General features: G+C 39.5%; 1 protein-coding gene across 2 annotated transcripts in view; it reads right to left on the bottom strand.

Moving 5' to 3' along the window:
- Window positions 1–27,059, bottom strand: part of nav2a (neuron navigator 2a) — a 229,267-nt gene that overhangs the window by 199,082 nt on the left and 3,126 nt on the right. The window lies entirely within an intron of this gene.

Below are 27,059 nucleotides of genomic sequence, written 5' to 3'. Positions count from 1 at the left end.
CGTGCTTAAATCCAATGCTTTATGTCCTAGTATCGATGCAATCGATTGATTACCTTTTACACAATGTTAGATCAATATATGTCGTCCAGAATGGCAACGTGCTGAACACAGATCAATGTACAGTAGTTGGATCATAGGAATATAAATTGATACATCGATGTAGTGGATGAATCGTTCCACCCCTGATAAAGTACAGTAGATTCATTTGAACACAATAATAAGACTACCAAAAAAAAGAGATGCAGAAAAGAGACTGGTCCCTTAGGTCTTCTCTGTTATGTTAAACCTTCACTGTACAATCCCTTGTAGAATGAGGCCACATTACTGTTAGAAAACAGCAATTTGGGTTTGGCTTCCTGACACAGTTAAAAGCAGGTCGACACACCAAAGACCTTGAACCTACTGTATGTCTTTTGTCGTTGACCAGAGAAAAAGAGACATAAATTATCTGTCCAGTAGGACGGTCTAAAAACACCCATAATAAAGAGAACCCTACAGAAAAGGTACAAACGAGCTATTACGGTAATTCTAAATCAGGGGTGTCCAAAGTTTTGCCAATGAGGGCCGAAAAACTGAAATTCAAAAGGATGCAGGGGGTCCACTTCAATATTTAAAAAAAAAAGGCTACATAAAACTTCATATATATTTAAATACAAAGCTTTGTGTTATTCTCAGTTATTAATATCAACATAAAGAATTGGAATTGAGAATCATTACAGGAATCAAAACAAGGAATCGAATCGGAACCGGAATTGCTCAAATTCAAACGATGCCCAACCCTACACGCCAGAGAGTTAGTATATTGGCTCAGTGATTAATGTCACAATATTACATAACCTCCTTGAGAGGCATAAAAACCAGCTCATCTTTTGACCTGATGGGCGAGTGTCAATTTCCCACACAGGAAGAAGCAATGTGTCGTTCTAAAAATGGTAGCAGCAGATGCGCTTTCAGTTCATTTGCATTATGGTGGTTTAACAAATGCTGTCAGCGCCCCTCGTCATTGTCCTTTATGAGAATATGGGGAACCCAAAGTAATATTGCAGCCCTCTTGTATTTACACACCCTCCCATTTCCATTGCTTACATGTATAGCTCTGGAGGCGAAGCATTTCACACTGCATTTCAATGGGCTATTTTCCATTCTCCACGATGGGCCTGTTATCACCCATCGGCCAACACTGAGATATGGCTCAGGCGTTATTGCATTTCCATGGAGCTGAGTGTTTCTCAGCCCCAGCATAGTGTTATCTCAGGGAGCTTGCGGTGATCCTTCACCAGGACTTACACCTCTCATCAATTCTACCCATCGCTCCACTGAACTGCATGTGTTTGATTGGCTGAGCAGTTAGGGCCGCTGCATTGGAACTATGTTCTGATTGGCTCAGCTGTGTACTTCATTAGAGAAGACTTGGACAGCAGGCTGACCCTTGGAAGCCTCCAGTGTGTGTTGTGATAAATGAGTTTTTCTTCTGCGTCACACCACCCTTTCATATGCGCACACAGCTGTGCATGCATACAAACACACACACATAAAACTGAGCTTTGAATGAATCCCTAGCGCTCTCGTGAATTCTGTATTATTGGAAAGCTGCATGCAGGCATGGATTCAAGATCAGGTAACCTTTATTCACAAGTTCTTACTGAAGGCCAAAATGACGCCCTAACAGCCTTATTTGCCTTAATGAATCAAAGTCATCCATTTTTGGAAAGACCTATTGTGCCCAATGTGACCTTGACTAAAAGTCAATGCCTTCTCAAATATCTACAAGACACATTTTCCTGAATGTAACTTTATTTAAGATGGAACAAAAATTATAACTATTGCGTGTGGTTTAACAAAGCATGCGTGGTATGTCTGTTATATCTGTTGAGGGTAGACCTCTTCACTGAAGTCAGCTAGAAAAGACTCAAGCTTCCCTGTGACCCTGAACTAAATAAGCTGTATAGAAAAAAACCTAATATAATTTATAATAAAATATAGTATCATACATATGCTAAAACAACCAGAAAAAACTGTCAGTGTAAACATCAAAGTGAAAACGTTTTAGGGAGATAGGGAGACATCACATACAATAAACAAAAAAATGTTTGAAATTGCATAGTTCGAGCACGGCAATCCTCCACATTACGGATAGTACCCGGTTGGCGACATTCAATGTTCTGACATCTCATGTTTAAGAACGCGCTCCTATAAATTAATTACAAACGTAATTTTGGTTCCTAAACATGAGACTCGCTGGAGACCTAGTTATAGCGCATGTGGTACAAGGGTACCGTATGTGAATGGAGAGCTGCACTGAAGAAGGCTAACATTGCTTATACTGCAAAAACAGACATACTTGAAAGAAGCCCAAATAATATTAAAACAAGACTACTTTATATACTTAATATTTTGCCAATGGGGGAAGCAAAATTTCTTGGCCAGAATTCTTTTAAGAATGACTTTTAAGAATGTAATGTGTCCTAAAATAAGCAAGTTGTTCTTAATCACATAAGCAAAATGTTCTTATTACAAGGTAAAAAGTAAGCCAAATGCTCTTATAAGATTCTAAATTGAGATAAAATGTTCTTTTATGAGGCTAGATGTAAGCCAAATGTTTTTACATATTCTAGATGTAGGAGTATTATTCTTAGATTTTTCCTATGGACAAACAACCATTCATAACTATGGACAATTTTTAGAGTTTCCACTTAACCTATCATGGTGTTGGAATGTGGAAGGAAGCCAGAGTACACAGAGAATACCCACAGAAGGAGTGTGTTGGTCAAGCCGCTGGACTATCCACCAAACTCTTACTGAAGTCCGACGCCTTTCCAACGTTACTTGGTCGTGTTGAAGAGTCAGAAGAGCAAGCTGTAAGTAACAATTTATCAGTGTCCTAACTGTACAGTATTTATTTTGTTTAAGTAATCAGACAAAAGGGGTTTGGCAGCTGTCCGGAAGTCCTCGGGAGCACTTGGGAGTGTGACCAATCACAGCGGAGTGGGCTCGGCAGGAGGTATACCTGGTAGAGGGCCGGGGATGGAGTAAATTACACAGACCGTTTGGGCAGGAGGCAGGAAACACTGCAGGAAGAGGTCTGGAAGATCTAGAAAGCTTTCTGTGCGGCTTATCATGTGTAGCTGCTCTGTTGGAGTCCAGAACTCAATACAAAGGCCCGAAAATTAGTGTAATAGGTCCCCTTTAAGAAATGGTCGCTTAAAATTGAACTTTTTTACTGTCTTGAAATTTAGTTTTTGCAGTGTAGACATATTTTCTGTGTGAATCTGTTCTTAAATATAGAAAAAATGTTTGGGTTATTTGCTTAGACTTCTGACTGTCAAGCACATACGGGCGAGTACTGTCCAGCGTTTTGGAGCTGCCGTTTTACTGATGATCACATCGCGGGCCTTGAAATTCACCATACTTCGTCAAGTGTTTGTTCTTCAAATGCCGTATTAAATTAAAGCTTTTTAACGCTCTACCCTTGTGAGATATTTTTCGTGACGTGTTTTGCAGGGTGAAACATTTATATCACTCTCACAAACGGCAGGCAAGTTCCACACAGCAGACATGTTTGTTTTGGGTTTGTGAAGGAAAGTGGGCGGGGAACGATCGCTACAGGCTGCAACAGTACGAGCCAGAGGTGATTGGCTTTGAAAGGCATTTACGAAAGGCATATGCCGATCACATGCTTTTTCACGGAAATCAGCTGATACTGATCGGTGGCCGATCGATCGGAACATCCCGAATTGTTTAATCCAATTATAGGATTTAATCTTTTTATTGCTGTACTTTATATGTCTTTCATGTGTTCTGTGTGCAGTGACTGTGTGAGTGACTTGGAAATTAATTTAGGTATCAGTTCCGACTTACACTAAAACTTACGTCACAGTATAGGAATGGAGGTCATTCGGAACCTGTATTCTGCTATATTGATATTGTATTAAGTCACAGCAGTGAGAAAACATATTAGCGATACTTTTTTCAGTCTACCCTAATATCTGTGTTTTAAATAAAAACATACATATTTGAGCAAATATTAGTGCATATCTTTCAGAGCAATTGGCTTGCTTTGATAATGGAATGGAAACTGACTTCTGACAACAATTTTGACCAACAGCTGTACGTTGAGCTGCGTGATGTTAGTTTGCTCGATGTGATGCTTCTGCTGCAGAGATTTAAACAGACACGAACCCCTCCATTGCTATTCACACAGATGTGTGCTCCAAACTCAAGTCTATAAACTGTGCACATGCTGCCGTTGCACTTGTGTGTGTGTGTGCAGGTGTGTGCTGATGCTGAAGTGGTTGAGTTTTATCTCTGGCTCCACAATGCATCAAGGGAGGCCAGCGTCTAAGCCTCTGAGTCACACATTATCTGTCTGTTATCACCACAGCTACAGGAGGTCCTTTTTGTCCAAAACCTCACGTTGCTGCTTCAGCCAACCAGCGCCACCTTCTGCCATGCTGCAGCGCCCCCTCCCCCTCCCATCGCCACTTGCATCCATTGCACAATTCATTGAGCCTGTTCGGGTGGACGTGTCAACAGTCAACCTGCTAATTGGTGAAACAGCTGGAAAGACAGACAATCTCATGGAGATCATTTGGAAGTTCTGCAATGGAAACAAATCAGAGCAGTCCATAAAAGCAGTCAAAGCTACCATCCAATCACCTCTCCATTCCTTTGACTGGATTTTGAATCAACATTTTTACCCAAGGAAGGGAGAAAATGGGGATGGGAGAGAAGACACATAACAGCCAATAAATTAAAATGTTTTCACATGCTGTTACTTGTTTAAGGACAGTCTGCTTATGTATTTGTCGAAACGGAACAGGGAAGCACTGGGGATTTTACTCTTGCACTGCATACTAATTTACCTACGGGTATTAATACAGAAACCTGACCATGACCTGACCCTTACTTGATAAAAATTAAACACTCTAAGAGAGGAAGTCTAGTTTATCAAACTTTATCAAAATACTGGAAAGAATAAGGAAGATAACATTCCAAAAGACCATTGATTAATATATTTTCAGCTGCTTATCGTGTCCAGGGTCACAGGTAAACTGGAGAGATCATGAAAAAGAAAAGAAAGAAAAATGTAAATGCAAAATGAATTAGTTGGTCTGCATCACAAGCATTACTCAAGATATTACAGACCTCTGCACTCCAGACCAAGATCTGGGTGGTGATCTAATGGTGTCTGTTGATCTGTGCATCCAACAACATTGCAGCTCTACTTAATATTTGTCTTTTCTAATATGACATTGGATCCATGTAGTCGCTTAAGAGAAAAGAAAATGGAGTTTCTGAGTCACGGGTGGAGAAACTGACATCACAATAGGGTCAAAATCTGCAAGACTCACTTGAAGACATTTCTGAAATAGACAGATAACCTAAAAATTACTTTATGTAATTTCACACCCCAGAAACACCAATGTGTGCATGCAGGAAATTAAAAAGTTTTCAACACTGTGACCCCTTCAATTGGCACATAATACTTTGTCTGGTCACGGTAATTGTAATGGTTTGATTTTATTTCAACATATATTTATTTTACTTTGGTATACATCACATATCACAGTTCACAATTCCAAAAGGAGTAGGAACGAGCAGATCTTATTCAATCCTACCCGCTCTTCGTTTTACATCAATTGCTAATACATTTGTTCTCTTGCTATTCAACATGTGCCATTTGCCAGTCGGAAACAACATAAGAAAGTGATAAAGCAATATAACAATGTGTTACAATGAAACTGAGGCTTGTAAATCTGTATGGACAAATTGATGTAAATTGTATTAAATTGCATAAAGCACAGTTGTCATATGAAATGCAGTTGCTGTTTGAAGATTTACCAGGTCAACAAATTTTAATAAATGTGATTTTAGGAATAAAGGGTTTGTGTGTTCTCTAGAACCGCCATTATGGATGAGCCTACTGACCTTTTTTGTAGTAGAGTTAGTGAGTGAAGTGTACTTTTATAGTTATTACCCCATATGTCCACACAATAAGTTAGATATGGTAATACCAGAGACCAATAGAGTGTATGGAGTGATTTTTGGCCCTGAATGAATTTTGCTTTATTCAGTATGGAAGTATTTCTTTCCACTTTATGTTGTATATTTTTAATGTGGGATTTACAGCTGATTTTGTCATCTATTATAACACCTAGAAATGTATTTTCATTCACCTTGTCAATGTCAACACCGTCTCTTTGTATTTGTGTACCATTATCCTTAATATACCAAATAACATTAGTTTAGTTTTACTTAGGTCCGGGATCTGTTTTTGTCAAACCATCTTTTTAGCATAGTTATTTCATCTGTGACTTTTTTTTATTAGCTCTACCGTGCCTCTTCCAGAACAGAATGCAGTAGTATCGTCTGCAAATAATGTTAGCATTAGGTCTTTTGTGGCTTTACAGATGTCATTTATGTATAGGTTGAACAGTTTTGGTCCTGGTACTGACCCCTGGGGTGTGCCGCACAATATATTTAAACTCTCCTAGCTTCTTATATTGTTTCCTGTGTGCTAAGTAGCTTTTGACCCAGTTCAATACTAACCCTCTGATTCCACACCTTTCTAGTTTATTAATCAAGATATTGTGATTAATTCTATCAAATGCTTTTCTTAAGTCCATAAATTGCCTCGGTTATTTCATTTAATACCATGGAAGTTGAAATGTTAGCTCTGTATCCATATTGGCTGTCTGTGAGTAATTTATTGTTATTTGTAAATTTATCTAACTTGTTGAATAGCTTTTCAATTAGTTTAGAAAATTGTGGCAATGAAGAAACTGGTCGGTTGTTAGTGAATTGATGTTTGTGTCCAATTTTGAAAATTGGTATTGATTTACATTTTGTTTGGAAAAATATACCAGTCTGAAATGATAAATTACTGATGTATGACAATGGCTCCGCAAGCTCATTAATGGCCTTTTTTATCGTTTCCATTTTGATTGCAGTACAATTAGTTGATGTTTTTGCTTTACTTTTATTGACAATATCAATTATTTATTTTTTTGTCACACCAGTGAGGAACATGGAGTTGGGATTCCTGTCGATACTTTCATTCCCTTCTTCAGCTGATACTTAATTTGGGCTCCTTTCTTCTAGGTACAATATTTACAAAGTATTTATTGAATTTTTCAACTACCTCGGTCATATCCTCATTTTTAGCATTTCCGTCTATAAACCATTGAGGGTAATCTGCTTTCTCGGATCCATTCCTGATGATACTGTTGAAGATTCCCCAAGATGCTCGACTGTTGTTTTGATTTCTTATAGTTTACTATAATATTCTCTCTTACACACTCTTAAAATAAATAACAAAATAAATGTTCAGATTACATTTTATATACAGTATATATAAAAACATATATATCCAGGCAGAAGTCCATTTGAAAAGTGTCAGGTTGACCTATGGATGTAATGTGGCCCCGAGGACACTTCAGCATGACATAGGGCCAGGCTACATTTTAAATCACTCCTGGAATCACTCTACAATTGAGGACATGAATAGTAACTCCAGAATAACTCCAATAACTGTAAGTCCGAAAGCAATGGGCAATTTTAACATTGAAAGTTGTAATCAGATATTCTTTTTTGTAATTACCATTTTATTGACATTTCTCTATAGTGCACCGCATCACCCCCCACCATCTCCTCCTTTCCTTTTCCCCATATTCTCCACCCCAAGGCCATCACCCCATTGTCCTTAGTTCACAGCAACAATATAACTCATAGTCCCTTACAATATTGTCTCTACACGTCCCATACTTAGTCCAGATGATTAAAGCCATCTCATTGGCCCGTATCCTGCATGTTCATTTGTCCTTTGTCCAATGAACATTCCCTACAGGCTACCCTATAATTCTATAAAATAAATACATAAAATGAATGAATAAGTTAACTAATGTGTGACAAGTAAAACACCATAATAAAATAATTATAACAATATATAACACGCCAAATCAGTTGCATAGGTTCAGCATATACGTTAATGATTATCTATCTAACTTTATTCCTGTCAACATGATTACAAAACCTGCGATTGGCTGGCGACCAGTCCAGGGTGTACCCCGCCTGTCGCCCGAAGTCAGCTGGGATAGGCTCCAGCATGCCCCCGCGACCCTAATGAGGATGAAGCGGTATAGAAAACGGATGGATGGATGATTACAAAACGTCACACAAATTCAAAATATTTTCTCCATTTTCTAATATAAAGTGGTACAAATCCTAATTGTTTATAAGACATTCGTTCACAAGCTGCTACTCGAGCTATCTCCTGACTGTACAAATCATTCAAAGTAGAAATGCCTTTGTCCAGCCACTCTTTCCACAACCCCACAACTCTTTCTAACCATTCAACATTATCTGGTTCCTGCAGGAGAGATGTATTAAAACGCCACCTGCATGGAGGTTTCTTTTGCAACTGCGGGGTTAATTCCAAACAGACCCAAGTGTGATCAGAAATAATTATATTGCCAACAATACAATTTTGTACAAAGGAAACCAATAATTTAGAAATTAAATAAAAGTCTATCCCACTGTAAATCTTATGCGCCACAGAATAATACTTATCATCTTTCTCTTTTGGATGAAGTATTTGCCAAATGTCTAATCCCAGTGTTTTACAGATTTTATGCAATATTAGTAGACCCACTATGATCCAGGGAAGGATCTAATAATAAATTAAATCTCCTCCTATAATCATTTCATAGTTTCCTATACTTTGTAATTTAATTTCAAGGTCTGAAAGATTAATTAATCATGTAATTTGGTGCATAAATATTGTCCAGAGTTAACACGAACCCCTGTATCTCTGCCACTACCCTGAAAATTTTCCCTACACTGTCCTTAATTTGATTGATACATTTAAAGTGTATATGTTTACTGACAAGTGTTATAACCCACGGCCAGCTCTTCCAGTTCCACCGAGAAGGCACCAAGGCGTTCCCAGGCCAGCTGTGAGACATAATCCCTCCAGGGAATCCCTCCCGGAACACCTCACCAGGGAAGCGTCCGGGAGGCATCCAGACTAGATGCCCGAGCCACCTTAACTGGCTCCTCTCAATGTGAAGGAGCAGCGACTCTATTCTGAGCCCCTCCCGGATGACTGAGCTCCTCACCCTATCTCTTAGGGTGAGTCAAGCCACCCTATGGAGGAAACTCATTTCAGCCGCTTGTATCTGCGATCTCGTTCCCAAAGGTCGACCGGTAAATTGAGAGCTTTGCCTTCCGTCTCAGCTCTCTCTTCACCACGGCGGTGAATTAAATGGGTGTTAAACACATTTTTTAAAAATACAAACAAATGAATTATTTTGTGTCTGCCACCAAAACTAACTGGAGTAGAAACAGCCAAGGCCTTGGATGAATACATCTTCAATAAAATGTTGGCATATGCACTGGCAGGTGCCGCCATAATGGCTGGCTGGCTATCTGGCTATATGACAAGTGTGAAAAGTGCATTAAAAACACACTGCATTTCTCACTTAAGCACATTGAACCACGCTATGATCACCTTCTCTCTGGAAAACACGCTCAGTGTTCGTGTTTATGGTCAATCAGTGTTCATTTGAATGTGTTATGTACACAGTTTTAGGTCGAAATTTGTTTTACTTGACAATATTTACCAAAGAGTTGGGAAAAGCAATATTAAAGGAAACTGCACTTTTTGGGGGGAATTTTGCCCATCATCCACAATCTGTGCATCCTAACGATATAGAAAACAGATAAAAAGAGACAGCTCATTACTGCACGTATACGACCACAGACTCACCAGTAGCGTGTCAGCGGCGCTCTCACAACACCTCAGACCACTACCAAAAGGTAAGGATACATATTTGAGATGCCGCCAGTGCTGTTGTGTTTTTATTTTTGGGTTTGTTAAGTTAACGCTAGGTGTAAGTGTTCTTTCGATGCTGCTTTGTGAAATCGATGCGCCGAGAAAGGAAGTTCCAGTAATGAACAAGATACGCAAAATACTGTAAGTGTTATATGTCATCATGAATGTCCCATAAAATGTACCATAAAACATTGTTGGAGGTTATTGGAGGTGTTTTAATAGCGATCTTTAAAGGCGGCATAGGTGGATCCCATTACGTGCGGTTATCAGTCTTTATATCGTTACAATGCACAGAAAAGAGAAAGACATATGATAGATAGATAGATAGATAAGTTTTTGTGTTCATGTCTCACATAAGGATTGTAGATGATGGGCAAACTTTCAAAAAAGTGCCGTTTTCCTTTAAGTCCTTAGTTTCTCAACAAGCACAATAAGAGGGTGGTCGATGAGGCATCGATAAAGGGAAAGAAGGTAATACAGGATACTAAAATTACCAATAAGCTACAGGAAGGACAAAATAGGCAGACAGACAGGGTGTCTATGCATCTCTCGCTTCCTGGATAAATATTTGATCAGCAGAACTCTGATGGGTATTGATTAGAGTCCTCATCCTCTCTTTTCATCGATCCCCACAGACTGTGATCACTGTTTATATGAACACACAGACCTGTATCACCTCTGAATGTCAATTACAATGAATGGTTAAAGGCTTAGAAGCATTTAACTTCAGCAACGTATTTGATAATGAGATGGTAGAGAGGCTATTCAGAAGAAAGCACCATCATGGCTTAATGAAAGCTCTGACATTAAAGCAACTGATTGTGAACGTGAATGTGTGTGTTTGTGTGTGTACATGTGGTGTCCGTGGTGTGAATAAGTAAACACTATAAGTGTTCAGTACTTTCCCACTCCTAAGAGTCCAATTAACAGCAAAGATTGCATTACAGTGACATCTTTCATCAGCACCATGTTGGATGACCACAGCCGTCATGACCATCAGCGGATCCAGAGGCTCTATTCACTCACCTTCACTTAACACATAACTCCCTCTACGAACCTTTCCAGCCTGGTTTCTGCCCACGTCGCAGCACAGAAATGTGCTGTCACCAATGACCTTCTCACTTCTGCCCACCCTGCTAGCCTGGTCACTTCCTACATTGACTACTGTAACTCACTCCTTGTTGGTCTCCCCCAGAAGTCCCTCCATAAACTTCAACTGGTCCAGAACCCTGCTGCCCGGATTTTAACCAGAACTGCCTCATTTCATCACATCACTCCCATCCTACAGACACTTCTCTGGCTCCCGGTTAAGCAGAGAATAGACCACAAGCTCCTCCTACATACCTTCAAGGCTATTCACAACCTCAGCCCTCCGTACCTGACTGACCTCCTCCACATTGGCATTGTTGCTCGCTCCCTCAGATCCTCCTCCTCCTCCTCCATTCACCTCACTGTGCCCTGTGCCCGCCTTAGCACCAAACCATGGAACTCATTACCAACTGACATCTGAAATATTGACTCATATTGACTGTATTTAAAAGATAAATGCATATACAGAACCCCCGCAGAAAGTAAGCAGACTGCTCTGATGTTTTCTTGTGACATTGTCTTGTGACAGTGACATTCCGGAATTTAATTCATTTGCAGTCATTATTTTGTAGGAGGGTCACTCTGCTGAAAAGCATACCAAAAACGTGACATAAAAAGGAAAAATGTATGTTGTTACTTTCTAACCAATTTTCACATTAAAATAAAGCATCATGTTTTCTGTTTCAGTTTATGAAGAAAACGTATGAGAAATTATTTACTTATTTTTTTTCTTTTGCTATTGATAAATGCTTGAATTGTGAGTCAAAGGTTTTGAAAAAAACAATGTTTACATTTTTAGATGTGCTGCAGTGCGATTAACAAGTGCCTCACTGTTTCTTTAGTTTTTCTGTGCACATAAACAGTAATGGGAAAATGATATTGTGCACAAGTGCGCTCAATTTTTTTACAATTTATGATGGTGAGGCCTTTTCTGAGAAGTTTTTTTTTTTCACAGCTTACTAATTTTGTTGTTGGGCTGACCAGGACGTGACGTAATGGTGATGTACGGTGACACGTAACACAGGGTAAGTGGATGGACCATGCTTCAAACGCAAACAAAAAACTGTGATCTTCAAAGCACTGTCAGTTAGGACAAGACTTCACCTTCTGCAGAAACATGGTGTAAAACAATATTTCCCCAAAGTGTATTGATGAGAAAAAATGCATCAGTAGAAAGCCGAATCGTAACACGTATCATGGACATTACACCAAATTTCTGATTATGAATCAGTGTCACTTTCGTTATTGTCTGAACTGTTGACGAAAAAACTGAGAAATAACACAAATACTCTGAAGTTCACATTGTGTGTCAATGCAGACGTCAGCTCGTTTGCATATAAACTTCCTCGATTCACTTTTAGTTGCATTGTGTGTGGACTACGCTGTTTACGTTTAACGGGGTGTAACGTTTTGGTCAAAAGTACTGTACGGTAAGGTAAGGTTTGGATGCAGCAAAATGCGTTTGGTGCAAATGAGGTGTTATATTTCGGAAATCACAGCAGCTGAACCATAAGTTCCACGGTTTTGTATTCTTTATTTCATAGTTTTTGTGACAAACTTTGCATGTCACAAAATGGTGACGTGCAAATGTACAATTGACAACAGATTGTTTTTTATACACAACAGACATGAAGAAAGTATTCTTCTGTTTATTCAATATGTTTGCAGTATATTTTCATATGGCTATAGCTTCAAATCACTGTAGTCTTTGCACCCTCAAAGTGACAGCACCCTCACTGGCAGTCCTTTCAAGAGAATCACCCAGTAGCAAATGCCTTTGAGGGACATTTTCAGAAAGAATCGGGTTAATCAAGGCAATTTGCCTTCAAATCTGTTTTCTTTTGACATGACTGATGTAGGAAAAAAAAACTAAAGGAGTTGATAGATTAAAGGGCAACACAGAGCGTGGCGATGCAGTCTCCAGAGTAACACTATTTGGTTGGAATCCAGTATTGCATCACATTCAAACCTGCTGAAACTCCCACTGAAAGGCTAACATTAACCCCTCAGCCTGTCAAACAATGGTTGGTTTATGATCTGTCACAAAAACCCAAATAAAAAGAAAGTGTTTTACTCAACTAAATAGCTCTCACAACACAGAGAGTGTTATATAAAGCTAACAATCTTTTCTGTGTATTGATTTAATATTGTCTGAATCAACATTTGGAAGTGGCAGTTTACATGCACGCATGCACATTTTAGTTCCCAATGTCCTCTTCCAACTAGACCATGCTAAAAACGTTCACATTTATGGAAAATGAGCTGTTCAATACACTGAACTGCAAAATGGATGCAGTCAGCCCATGTGAGGTGGTGCTTACACTCTGCTCACATTGGGGGTGCAAGAGTTCCATACATTTCCTAACGTGGTCAATTATTTATTAACTCCTGTTAATGAGGTGATCTTTCTTGAAAATCTTAAAACAATCATCAGTTTTGGTAATGAGGGACAGGGGCAAAAAACAGATAACATCCCAAAGTCTGATTAATTGTGCTCATGAAAAGCAAAAGGCTTTGAAGATCATGTTGATCCTCTTATTTTTTTAACTCTCTCACATCTTGGAGATGGCTGAGGAAAACCAGGTGTTAGTGATCAAGTGTCCGTTTTTAGCTCCTTGATTTCAGGCAGGAGTCCATAGTCTGGGCACGGCAGCTGTGTATACACCACACCTGGATCAATAACAGCAGAGGGCCTGTATTGATTATGTGCTCAAGTGATACTAGACTGGGGGTTGTCATGGAAGAGAAGGGGCGGTGTAGCTGGCCTGAATTAGAGTAATAGTAATACAAGCACATGGTGACCCTAGCAAGTTGTCTTCTTTCTGACCGGAATGCTTTTAGTCTGGGGAAAAAAGTATCCCTAGTCAAAATACCAGCAATTAATAGTGAGGGCTAAGGTCATGTTAAGGTCAGGGTTGGGTAAGTGTTTAGGAAGTAAACATATAAGTCAATATATTGTCCTCTGAGGTGATGACACATGCTCTGATATATGATAGAATGTAATACATGTCAAATCAGTACAGAAGCGTCACATTGTTGAGTACAAGTTCAGTCTCAATATTTAAGAATTTACATGAACCTATGACCTTTGTCTCATTTCTGACTCTAAAAAGTATCTCCTTGCTGACCTTGAACTAATTAGCTACACAGGGCGCACCTTTACTGAGACAGTTTTGACATGCTGGATTATCAAGGGTGTCTGGAGATTTATTCTATTGATTGTCTTCAGCTCACTTCCTGATGCAATATTCAGGCCTTCTTCTTCTTCTTGCTGCTGATAGGTAAAGCTGTAAAACTATAATTACCGGTAGGCTGTGTTATGCGATCTTCTATGTGATCCTCATCGAAACGTTTTTTTATGTTTGGTTAACATATCAAATTCCATATGACCAATGCTGAAAAATGCAAACATTCAAATGAAAGGAAAACATTTTCTAATCCTAGTGGTACCCTTCGTCAGCTTCCTTGTGAAACACAAAACCGTAATCTGGCTGCTGACCCAACTGCCATTCATTCACACTGATTGAGTGTCTACTGCAGATAGACTCACATAAAAATCATCTGTTCTAATGCCGATCTTAGTGGTCCCTGAGGAACTGAATGGCTCAATTACAGCATGTCTGCAGCACCACCCTGTGAAATAATGCAAAGGCAGCATCCGGTCACAATTTGAGGGGCCTGTCATCGTCGCCTGGGGGTGATTGTCAATATGTCTTGGTCTGTTGCAGTGCCAAATTCAAATATGCTCTCGTATCAACAATAGACCATCATACATAAAATAGTGTTTATAGTGCAGCTATTGATAATACTGAAACAGCTGCCAGGACATAACTGCTACCTTAAGTCTAAACAAATGATGATGCGTTTTAGGTTTGTCAAATGAGTAAAATGTTTAATCAGATTAATCACATTTTATACAAGAAATAATCGTGATTAATCACCATTTGCAAATGTGTCTGAAATATGCCTATACTTATTTTGTATTTTATAAAAAGAACAATAAATGACAGGACAGAATTATACATATCTGCAAGTGAGTGCTGAGAGACACAAACTCGCTGTTACAACCAATATTAAACACCGAAGGCAGTGTCAAACAAGCTAACGGCTAATTGACGCAACCGCAATAATGCCAAAGATAAAGGAGAGAAGAAGCGGATCTAGCAGTGGCTCGAGCAGTTCAGGTCGAAGCACTCCGGATTCGGTCAAAAGCATCAAAGGTGCGGGTTCTGTACCCGCCCCCAAGTCGTCGATATCCGGAGGTGCAAGTTTTGTACCCACCCCTCCGCCACCGAGACCTGACGACGAGTACATGCTCTATTGGAAGCATCAACTGAGTAAACATGTGGATGGCCAATTGGGGAAAGCTACGAAGAAGTCACAGGAGATCGGGGAAAAGCAAGAAAATAGCACATAGCTCAAAAGCAAGAAGCTACCCTCACTAACTTCTGAGCGACACAGTATGTTTTAGCATGCATACCTGCGCCCAATAATATGGTGCGCCTTGTGTATGTGTTAAATACAAAAATAGCACTGGGACTGTAACTGAGACTGCGCCTTTTAATACGGTGCGCTTTATGGTCGTAAAAATACGGTAGATGATTTAGATAGATTTGGATATTAATGCTTACTTTGCCAAAATGTGATTGAAAAAGGTCAAAGCTCTTTATTTGTGTTGTAATGGCTCAATGTGTTGAGATGGAGTTTATTTTATGTCATCACAGTTTTCACCACATATCAATGAAGACAATTAAACACTGCATTTGAACTCCAGGGTCTTCATTTGTGGTTTAGCTCGGCGTCACCAACATCTTTGTTGAAAACACTAAAACCACACAACAAAATATAATTTGTCAGTCTCTTTACAATGTCTCTTATACATCTCTCTGCAATTCCTCTGAACTAGGCTATAGGCTGGAGTTACAAGTATTTACAACAGTATTGTAACTTTCTAACGCAGTACAGTAAGAATAGTAAAACTAAGACATACCTCAGTTTTATCCAATTAAAGTAGGCCACCTTAGCTGTTGCACTTTTTTGTGTGGAAAATAGTCGAGTGCTTGAATGAACATTAGTACAGTACCGTACTGTAGTCGTTAATCACTGACGTCCAATGGTGTTGATGTTTGGAGTTCGGAGTTTCCATGAATGCAACTCGCGGTAGTGTGGTAGAGAATGAGGAAATGTTGTTGCGAGGACAGGCAGAGACATGTTGGAGATACATACATGGTGTTGGAATTGTGCACTGATGTGATGTGTTAAAGGGATAGTTCGGATTTTTTTGAACAAAGTTGTACGACATCCCCATCAGTAGTGTACTAAATCAAGGGTGACTTACCCCCCCCACTTGGTCCCACGAGGATTTCCGTGACGAGGAACGTAGTTCTGGGTCGTTTCAGTCAAGAGTTTGTCTTCTCAAAACAATTTGCGTTCAAAAGAGTAATACATTTGCATCATAAACATGCGTCCTCGAAAAAAATCTGACCTCACAAATCACTCTGCGTTATGCAAGCGTCTTCATGCGACTTCATGTCAAAAAATCCGAACTATTCCTTTTTTGGTAGAGTTTAAAAAAATAAAAAAAATAAAAAAGAGTGTCAGACTGTGTACATCAGTGGGTACGCTACACTCGGCTCCATCCACCGCCATAACAGAGAAGTATGACAAGCCATGATGCGCATGCGTTAATTACGCTAAAAATGTTAACATAATTAATTGAATAAGTGATTAAATGAGTTACTGCTGTTAATGTGTTATTTTTGACAGCACTAGCTTTAATCAAATTGTCACCAAAGTCAGAGTGGCATTTGTCTTGTAGTAGATGTATTTATTTAAATCCAACACACCCGAAACAACTGGAATTACTTACAGTACATGTGTTTCACAGTTTCATATGAAAGATATCTTGGTATATATTTCAGTGTTAACAAATTAACATACAAAGCACATGCATTAATAAGTAGGCAAATGCTCTGGAAGAAATTAAAAATAACAGTATTCCTCTGGTATACTAAGCTATTTCCCACCTCCGTATGTTGTCGAAGCAATTTATTCTAAAACACCACCATGACTCCCTTCCAGCACATTGACTAGAAAAGATATTGAGATGCAGAGAAGTGCAGAAGTGTGACACATGAAGGCAGACGGGGGGAAGGTGTTTGAAACAGGAAATCATTGAAATCATCTGATTCATCACTTTATGTTCAGCGTGCAAAGAGACACATTGGTGGAAATGTATTCCATGAATACAGGATACAAATAACTTCCCCTCTCCAAGCATAAAATGGTTAAAGAGAGGAAAAATGAATGAATGAATATTAATCGCTAGCATGAACACAGTGAAAGTAGTATTACTACTAGTAATACTAGTACTGGTAATATTACTTTAGCAAATCTGATTGGGAATAAGGCCAGGTCTTCATCACATAACAAGGTAATGTTTTCTGCAATGTGGTGTGTGTGATGATTTACTGAAATAAGATCTAATCTACAAAGACATTGACCAGAGGAATTCCAAGTTATGGGAAAACGTGTTCATGCATGAGGTAGGGCTGGGCAATATATCAATATTTTTAATCTCTCGATATTTACTTTAAGCACAATATCAAAAACAACCATATTGTTCATATCGATATAGACTGGATTTGCGCTGTATCTCCCTCATCTCTCTGCACTGTGTGTGAGCTCCTGGCCCGCCCCCCTCCGTTCATGCAAGAAGAGGGAGGAGGGGTGGAACAGTGTCTGCGGTGGAAGAATTAGAATGTGGCCCTATTACTCCGTAGCTCACTAATGTGGAGGTACTTTGAATTCAGAGAATAAAAAACTCCAATACGAGGAATGTGTGAAGCTGCGCGCTGGCTGCACAACTCCTGCCACAACACAAAGCGGTGTCCTATCACATTGCTAAGATATGGTCCCCGTTGCAACAGTGGAAAAAACGGCTTTAAAAACCTGCTGAAAACGATGGACTCGCGATGTCCAGCGAGCTTCGCAGTCACAATTATCTAGCACAGGGGTCGGGAACCTTTTTGGCTAAGAGAGCCATGAAAGCTACATATTTTAAACTGTATTTCTGGTAGAGCCATATGATATTGTTTAATAATGAATACGAATAAATGCGTGCATTTTTAAACAAGACCAACAATTTTAGAATTTTGTAAGTTTCTGAATTTATTCTTTGTAATAACATTGTTAAGCTATAACACTGAAACTATAACCAATAATAAATAAAATACTTCTTACCATTAATGCAACTTCTGCTGCTGCATTGTTGTGCACCGTGTTCGGTATTTTTCTGTCTTTTCGCCATCTTCTTTGTCAAAAGGGTTTGCTGTGCAGAATTAGCTAGCTGATTATTTGATGAAAGGAGGAAAGTTTACTTCTTGACATCTCAATGATTATCCAATTGTCCAGTAAGAAAGTTTTATATTTGGACTTTACAACAGTATACACTCTAATTTCTGTAATGTTTTACTTTAAAATGTCAGCCAAAATAAATAGATAAATAAAAATGTCCTGTCTGCCAGATGCAGTCTTCAAAAGAGCCACATCTGGCTCCCGAGCCATAGGTTCCCTACCCCTGATCTAGCACAACATTCTCTACTACAAATGTAACAGGAAGTCAGACAGTTGCTAAGCCTGATGGAGTTGACAGGTTGGTGTTCCTGGTACAAAATAAGGACTCTTCAAAAAAATGTTGACCTAAAAAACACGACAGTTCAATTTAAAGTATTTTTGAGTTGCTGATATTTTAAAATTTCCTCTATTTCCAAAATTTCCACTATTTTGTGCTTTTGTTATTAGCTGAGGATTTGAGCATATAGGTTATAATTGACTTTTGCTACAGTTATTAAAAAAAAAGAATGCCCTACTTTATTTTAACGGCTATTTTTAGATAAGACTTTTTTCATGTACATCTTGCATGAAGCTTTAAAACTTCAAAAAACATCCTCATGTTTCATTTTAATAAAACAACTTGACACACATACTTGGCTTTGATTTACTCTAAACTCACTTTGCGGAAAAAATATCAAGCTATATTATCGCATATTGATGATATTCAACCTAAATATATCGGGATGTGGGTTTTGGTCCATATCGCCCAGACCTTAGCGTGAAGCTTTGTGTATAAGCACAAGGACCGTAAATCAGAGGAGATCCCGTCGCCGCAGGAGCAAGCTAAAGCACCTGCTCAGTACCCAAGCGGAATCTCCTGAAGCTGACTGATGCAGATCATGCCCACTGACCCCCCCCGACAGGGATTACAATGTTGTGTGAGTCAAGACAGCTGGACTGTCACACACCCTGCTGGGTGCGTTACAGCAGAATTTCTCTGGTCACATACTGTAAATATAATATAATATATATAATATATGTTACCTACATCACCCACACAACAGATCTTGTGCAGTATTTCGTGAAGTTAGCGTTAGCTGGAGCTACAGAAAACCTTTTAAAATGAGAAAAACATTCCAGTTTCCAGGAAAACGGAGGAATGAGGACTATAATGATTCCATACTGTATGTAAGACATTAATAACAAATATTTTATTTTGAGCAGCAATAGGTAAACAAGATTAAAGCAATATATCCCCACACAGTTATTGGTTTAGGCCAGGGGTTGGCAACCCGCGGCTCTGGAGCCACATGCGGCTCTTCAGCTTCCTTGTCGTGAACCAAAAGTAGGGGACGTGCATTTTGGAAAAGAATGTCAAATATCTGACTCATCGCAAGTGCGTGAATGCATCGAAACTGTGTTCTGACCGCCGATCGGATGAGCAAGGGAGGGGGCGGTAGGCTAGTGTATGCAGTGAGTCACTGCATCAGAGAGAAAAATATGTGAGCACGTTTTGAGTTGAGTCTGAAGCAAGTTACTGCGCAGTAAACGACAGCATGACAACATGTTAAGTTAAGTGTCTAAATGATTTCAGAGTAGGCACACATTTAAAAAAGATTACAATTTTTACAAGTTTATAAGCTGTATAATTTTTTGCGGCCCAAGGCTATTTTTTTTTTACGCAAGATGAGGCCAAGTGGCTCTTTTAATGCTAAAGGTTGCCGACCCCTAGTTTATCCTATATCTTGAGGGGGAAAACACATTCAATGAGGGCAGGTTATTTTCACGTGGTAGTGAAAAGGTCAGGTTTGAGGGCTTTGATGGGTGGGAAATAGTTGAAATATGAGCCAATCACTGCCTCATACCCTAAGTAAAAACCATCCCACCAGCCCCAGCCACCTGTCCTTCATCATGAGGGTGCAGGGAGAAGGTGGTGACCAGATGGCTCCTGAGGGCCAAGCAGCATCCTGAGTGCAGCATCCTCCCCACCCCCAGCCTCAGCATTCCAACTCTGGTACCACCTCCACCCACTGACCCTAGTCCCCAGTCCAAACCCCTGAGCCTCAGTACTTGTCAGTGCTGCATGACTGGTCAAACACAGTCCTTCACCAAAACAAATCCCCTGTCTCTCTTTGCAGCTGCCAGCTTTGCAAGAAATGCTTAGCCAGTGCTTTAAGAAGCCCTCATGTTTCCTGGAACAGCCATGCTTGCTTATGCAACTCCGATTTTAACTAACACAAACTGCCAAGGACTACTATTTTATAGGGGTCAACTGAAATGGATTACTATGACAAATGCTAGAAGTATGGATTATCTGTCTAGGAATATTTATTCCCAACCAGTCATCTGTCATAGTCAAGAATGTCCTTCAGCATCCACAAAGTATCTACATTATCAAATCCCTAGACTTACAAAGTCTGAATACACACTACTCACAAGTCCGCACATTTGTCATCATGTCATCCTCTCTGATATTATGTTCAATTAGTTCAAGATAGCAGCCATGCCATCCTTCTGGCAAGACAATCAATCACCCCTTCTTAATGACAAATTGTTATCCCTCTCCAGGCTCTCGCCATCTAGGCAACAGGCCAATGAAATAGGACAATGATGAGGTGTGTCATCATTGCGGCTAATGGGCTGGACTACAATGTCAGTCAAACAACTAATAATAATTACCTTTACACTCGTATAATCAAATATAATAAACATAATAGTGTACTGTATTGTAATAGAAAATACCACAGGAATTGGACATAAACCAGACTGTAGAAAAGGCAGCACGTTGTAGAGTTTACATAGAAGTTCTCAGAAATCACTCACTCAAAAGAGCAAAGCTTGGAAGCACATGTGAGACACACAACATACGGGTGGATGCGGCATGAGGGTGACCTAATCAGTGCCGAGGATACTGAACAGTAACTTCCTGTACTGTATAATACTTGTACCTATGCCTTGTATTTTCCTTCATTTAGCCATTTATATGCTTGCAATGCTTTATTTAGGCCAAGAACACATACAATTTGCTTAAATATGCATATTTTTGACTAATAATAGGCCTTAGTCAACCAGGAAACAGTGATAAATAATTCCTGAAAAGTATAGTGAGGGCGTGATAATCGAACCGTGATATTGTGAGGGATTACTGTAAACCAAATCTGCTTATGGAGCTAAGATACAACTGTAATTTCCGGTGTATAAGACGCACCTACTAAATGTATAGAGGTAAAAAATATTTGTACATACTGTATATTAGCCACACCGGACTAAAAGCCGCAAGTGTCCACGTCATAAAATGGGATATTTAGCGCACAGACATACAGTACATTACACAGAAGGATTTTTTAAACTCTTTTTTTCCCCAAACAGTGCGTGCCAAACAGTGGTGCAACATATCTATTTAAACAGTCCAGAACAGTGCACGGCTAGTTAAACAGTGCTGAATAGTGCATGTAACATAAATAACAGTAGCCTAGCAGAAAAGTTATTAATCGGCGTCCTCTTGGGAACTAAAACCCACAAAAATCTTCCTCTTCAGAATTGAACAGCGTCATGATTCCTTCGTCACACACATCGCCGGCCTCTCGCTCTTTTTCGATCATCTCGCAGTAGTCCAGCCTTTCGAAACCTGATGATAGTGTTTTTTCTGCTCCACACAGTACGGATCCACCAACAGACTTGTGCAGAAGTTGCACAGTTCCTTCCCTGACAGCCAAATCTATCGCCATTAACTTGAAAGCAGCATCATATCTATTTCTTTGTGTATTTTCTATAACGGAAGGTTGTGACTACCGGGTTGTCACTGGGCATGTGCACAACATGTCTGCATTCCGGTACAGTGGGTGGCGGTATGCATCTACACGTTGAGTAAATTAGTTTTCGAAAAAAGTGGGCATTTTGGGAAACATTTGAATTTTTTTAAATGTGAAAAGGGCATTCACACAATGAACAGTTTAAGGGGGAGACCGTTGAGAGCCTAGAGTTAATATGTTTTATACAGAGAATGAACTGTGGCTGCATTCACATAACTTAATAATAGGGATGCCTTGATCAGGGTTTTATGCTGCCAATTCCGATAGCGATCATCCATGAGTGACATCGGACGATACCAATAACGATACGAAACTGTATATTTTTCAATGTATTTATGATGAGTGGTATTGGTCAGGGGTGCCGTTAGACAATTCGAAGGTCACCTGGCAAATAAGTAATTATTAAAAAATAAACGTTCGGGCGGACTGTCTTTTTTTGCCTTTATTTGTGTGAAACAATTTTTGTACTATTTGACACAAACCTGAATTTAATTTGATGCATGTTTTGGAGTAATCCAAATGCACGGGAAATAAACTGTTCAATAATTATTATTTAGCTCGAGATAACAAAATGAACAATAAAATAATACAAATAAATATCTTCATTAAATAGAAATCTGTCTTTGTCAAGTTAAAAGAGTATAAATTCAGTGTCCAGGTTGCAGGGGTGCCCAACTGTCATCACTATTAGAGCTGCCAACGATTTGTGTTTTATTTATGACTGGCAACATTTCAGCTGTACACTACTGTACTTTATTTACCAAGCACATCTGCACTCTAACAGCGTGGCCATCGTCTTTATGCTATTTTGTGCTCATTTGTCATTCTATAAAGGCATAAAGTCTGAATTCAACTGTTATAATAAAAAACTACTAAGAGTTGAAGCAAATATTCTTTAACCCTTTGTGAGCTACTCAAAATCACCTGGCGAGATAGGAGACCCATGTGATAGTATGACCATCATAACGCTGGAGGAGACACTATGTGTTTATGTTCATTAAACATCCACACACAAGTTTTGAGGACACATGATATCCGGTGGCTTCCCCGTGGGACAAAAATGAGCTCCGAACTGGCCGCATTGCAAAATGTCACTGTGGTAAAAAGTCACGTTTGGAGTCCAGCGACCACAAGCAAGCCGAATAACTCTAGCTAGCTAGCTATCACAATTGGAAGGACCCAGATGCACTGACACTGGCTGGAGAGGAACTTTGCTTTGCTATGTTTGATCTTTTCCTAGCTAAAGCTAGCTAGCTAGCTGCCACCAATGCAAAGCACAGCCAGTGACACCTAGGCAAATCGTGATCAAAGATGCAAGAATAGTCGAACAGCAATAGGTTTCATAAGTGAGTGATCAAACACGTTGGCATCGTTTGGCGTAGCCTGTGTAATGCTCAATACGAGACGCGTCATTTTGTTGGCAACCCTACGTGACACAACAGATATGTACTTGTATGATTTGCCGCCGCACGGCAATCGGTTTCTGTGATCGGCTTTGAAAGGCGTTTATCACGTGTTTTTTTTTTTATGGAAATCGGACGATATTGATCGGTGGCCAATCAGTCGGAGCATGCCGACTGAATAATGACTTGTATCAGTCGTTCAATAAACAATTAAGCTAACTCAAACAACCTCTCTTAGCGTTGTCTTGCTGAAGAGCCACTGTCCAATTATCATCATGTCTAGTGTTATTGAAGTGGGTCCGGTAAAAAGATAAGAGCTAAGAAACTACACCTAGACTTACTGTATAGATCAATAACGACAACCCTCCTGATGATTATGAACTAATCGGACCAATTCTTGGAATGAAATAAAGAGCACGAAGGGATTCACAACTATGTGCGTCTCCCGGCTTTTTGTTTCCAGTCGGACCTTTTTGAGTGACGGACATATCAGACAAGCGGCGGCAACGCAAGCAGTCACATGTGAGATAGGGGTGAGAATCTCTGGCCATCTCCCGATTAGATGCGATTACGATTCAGAGGCCTGCGATGCGATGATAAAACGATTATTGATGCATCTTTTTTGGTCATCAATAGTCTTTTTGTGCATAATTTTTTAAAATATATAATTTCTTTTTATTCACTGTGTACTACTAAAACAAAGCATATTTGTAAAGATCCACAATTAAAATACACATGAAACTGATTAATTGACTTCCATTATCTTTTAATAATTGGAAGGTTACATCTACCAACATATTTCCCATTACACAGAACCACTAAAAAAAAGTAAAGTGCACCAGTAGCAGCATGTATAAATTTAACAAACTTCAGCATATTCTGAGTAACCAACATAAAAAAATCTGCCATTATTCACAAATAAATAACAGACTTCTTAATTCAAACTAAAATCCTGAGCATAGAATCTCTAACAAAATAATATTTTTGCTGTATAGCAAAGTCAAAAACAGCTTTCATATAAAATAGATTTCTGTGCCATCAGCTCTCAATCAAGAATGATGCTTGCAAACGTCAATATATTATAAATAACCAAAAAACTAGGCTGCCCTTATTCACAATTGCAGTGTCAGTGAAATAACGTTGGGTAGGGACGTTGGATCCGGGTTCCAAAGTGCACAACAAAGCACGAAAGCCCTGCTTCTCAACAATCGATTTCGGCCAGAAATCCTTCGCAATAAAAGTTCCGTTGGTTCTCTGGTCGACAGAAACTTCAGCTGAATGTTTTTCCTCCTGGTTTGGGTGGAAACGTGCAATGTGGTTTCTCATATTTGTCGTGTTCCCAAAATATTTTAAGCTTGTATGACAAAGCTTGCATATTGTCTGGTTCTTGTCTAGCTCGTTTTTACCTTCAACTACGTGAAAGCCAAAGTGCTTCCAGACGCTCGCTTTAAATCCAGCGGGTGTGGGTCAGAGTTTACGCTCAGCCATTTTGGTAGCGTCTTACACTGAGGTGCACCGCCATAAACTGCCCGTGCGACACTTCCGTTTTCCGTCTTTTTGTTCAGTTTTTTTGTTCCGTCAGCATCGATTACTGACATTTTTGAAAGGATTAATAATCATTAATATCCAAAGCATCTAAAAATCGATTATTTCCCCCAGCCCTAATGCGAGAGCTTCGTCACGAAACGTGGTCAGATCTTTGTCTTCTTACAGACTAAAAAGGGAGGACTAGTTAACTATCTGTCTAGCTGCACTAAGAATGTGTTGCGAGGGCAGAATACACCCCATTACCCTAAATAACCCCAACCAACCGTATCAAACACCACTTAATGAGCAGTCAGTAATGACAAGTGGAAATTAATAAATCATTTGTCAATGAGAAATCAAATGTATTTCCCCCTAAATGAGATGAAACAATAATAATCCTGAGCTCTCTGGCATATTCTTTATTCATGTCCTTGTCAGAATAGGGAGGAGTCAAACATTCAAGATTGAACATCTTAAATTCTAAAACAGGACAAGGCTGGACATTTATCTTTGGATAATATAGTCTATGATGATTGAATATGCTGCTCTTTTCATAAGAGAAAACACCATCTTTTTTGCGTTCCTCATTGAATTCTTGAGGTTATCTGAAGGGGTTTTAAGAGGTTACTAAGACTATAACGTGAGACTTTTGGGATAATATCATGAGTCTTGATCCCATCCAGTGAGATTGTGAAGGTGCCAGAAACCAATTTCTGCTGTTCATGTACGCTCATGATTGCTACTTAAAGAAAATGAATATGTGGCACGGGGGACATATGAGAACGTAAACCTACAAAGTGGATAAAATCCAATTACCTTGTGCTGGCTAGCATCGCATAGCACCTAGAACTCACGGAGACAAAGTAATTGTCAGGGGATATGAAACCATACTGCACACAGGCCTGTGCTAATACTCCAACAATGGGAGCCTGCCACGACTACTCTTTCAATTGACTTGGTTCACTTCATGTCCATACAGAGGTGAGCATTGGCTCAGCCTAATTCTCTCGAGAGCGCCTGGCCTCGTCTAGTCTCTGATTCATGATGCTGCCACTTCGGTGCACCGACTGGGGCTTCAAAAGGAATCGACACGTGTCGCTGTGGATAACTCATTGAGCATGCAAGAGGGCAAAAACTCAATTTGTGAATGCTATTAGGGTTGGTTACCACAGCAACAATATTGCAGGTTGGGTGGGATTGCATACATATTAAGCTCCACAGAACACTAGATCGCGATGCCAAATCCTTGTGATGATCTGTGTGTCACTTAGCATCCAGACGCTCATCTTTAGAGAACAGCAGCTGCTGCTATGCTTGCACCAATTAATATTCATGTTCTACATAATCCCGGGTGACTAATTTAACACACCTCATCAAATCAATAATTTTAAGAGATTATTCTACATATACCTTTTTTCAATATATGCAGCAGAAGCAACCAAAACTATTTGATATTGAACCAGATGTTGCAAAATGAACACCAACATGAACACACTGACAGTGCCCATACTCTGTGGCTATCCAGATGAGGTCACCCACCTTTTAAGTGTCAGCAAGGAGCAGTCAAGGTGGACAAATACAATCTCCCTCCACATGAAAAGAAAAGCTAAAGTGCAGCTAATCAATACCGCACAAGCTTGTTAACAGAACCGGTCAAACACCCATCAAGAAAACAAGAGTAACACTTTTAAAGGGTGCACACAATCGAGACAAGAGCTGTCAGATTTCCCAAAATAAGTGACATCTAAGGAATATCTGTCTGAGTTGAATGTGTGAACAACGGGCTTCACATCCAGTGGAGCCATGGCATGTGGAAAATGCAGAGCAAAGCTGAAAGGGAGAAAACGAGTCGCGGGATCAAGTACATCCATCTTAGTGGCAGACGGCCTAAGTAATTCTACACAACCACAAAACGTCACAAGACAACCTCATAGATCCTTCATGCGTTCACTGGTCTTTTGGCTCGAAATCTGTTCTGTCATGCTTTCTCTTGAATTTGGTTTCCTGATTATTGTCAGACAAGCATTGTCTTTGGAGCGCATATTTTTACAGGTATATTTG

This window comes from Dunckerocampus dactyliophorus, chromosome 3 (assembly GCF_027744805.1).
Source record: "Dunckerocampus dactyliophorus isolate RoL2022-P2 chromosome 3, RoL_Ddac_1.1, whole genome shotgun sequence".
Lineage (NCBI taxonomy): Eukaryota > Metazoa > Chordata > Actinopteri > Syngnathiformes > Syngnathidae > Dunckerocampus > Dunckerocampus dactyliophorus.
The sequence above is the reverse complement of the archived record's forward strand: the minus strand, read 5'-3'. Positions and strand labels throughout refer to the sequence as shown.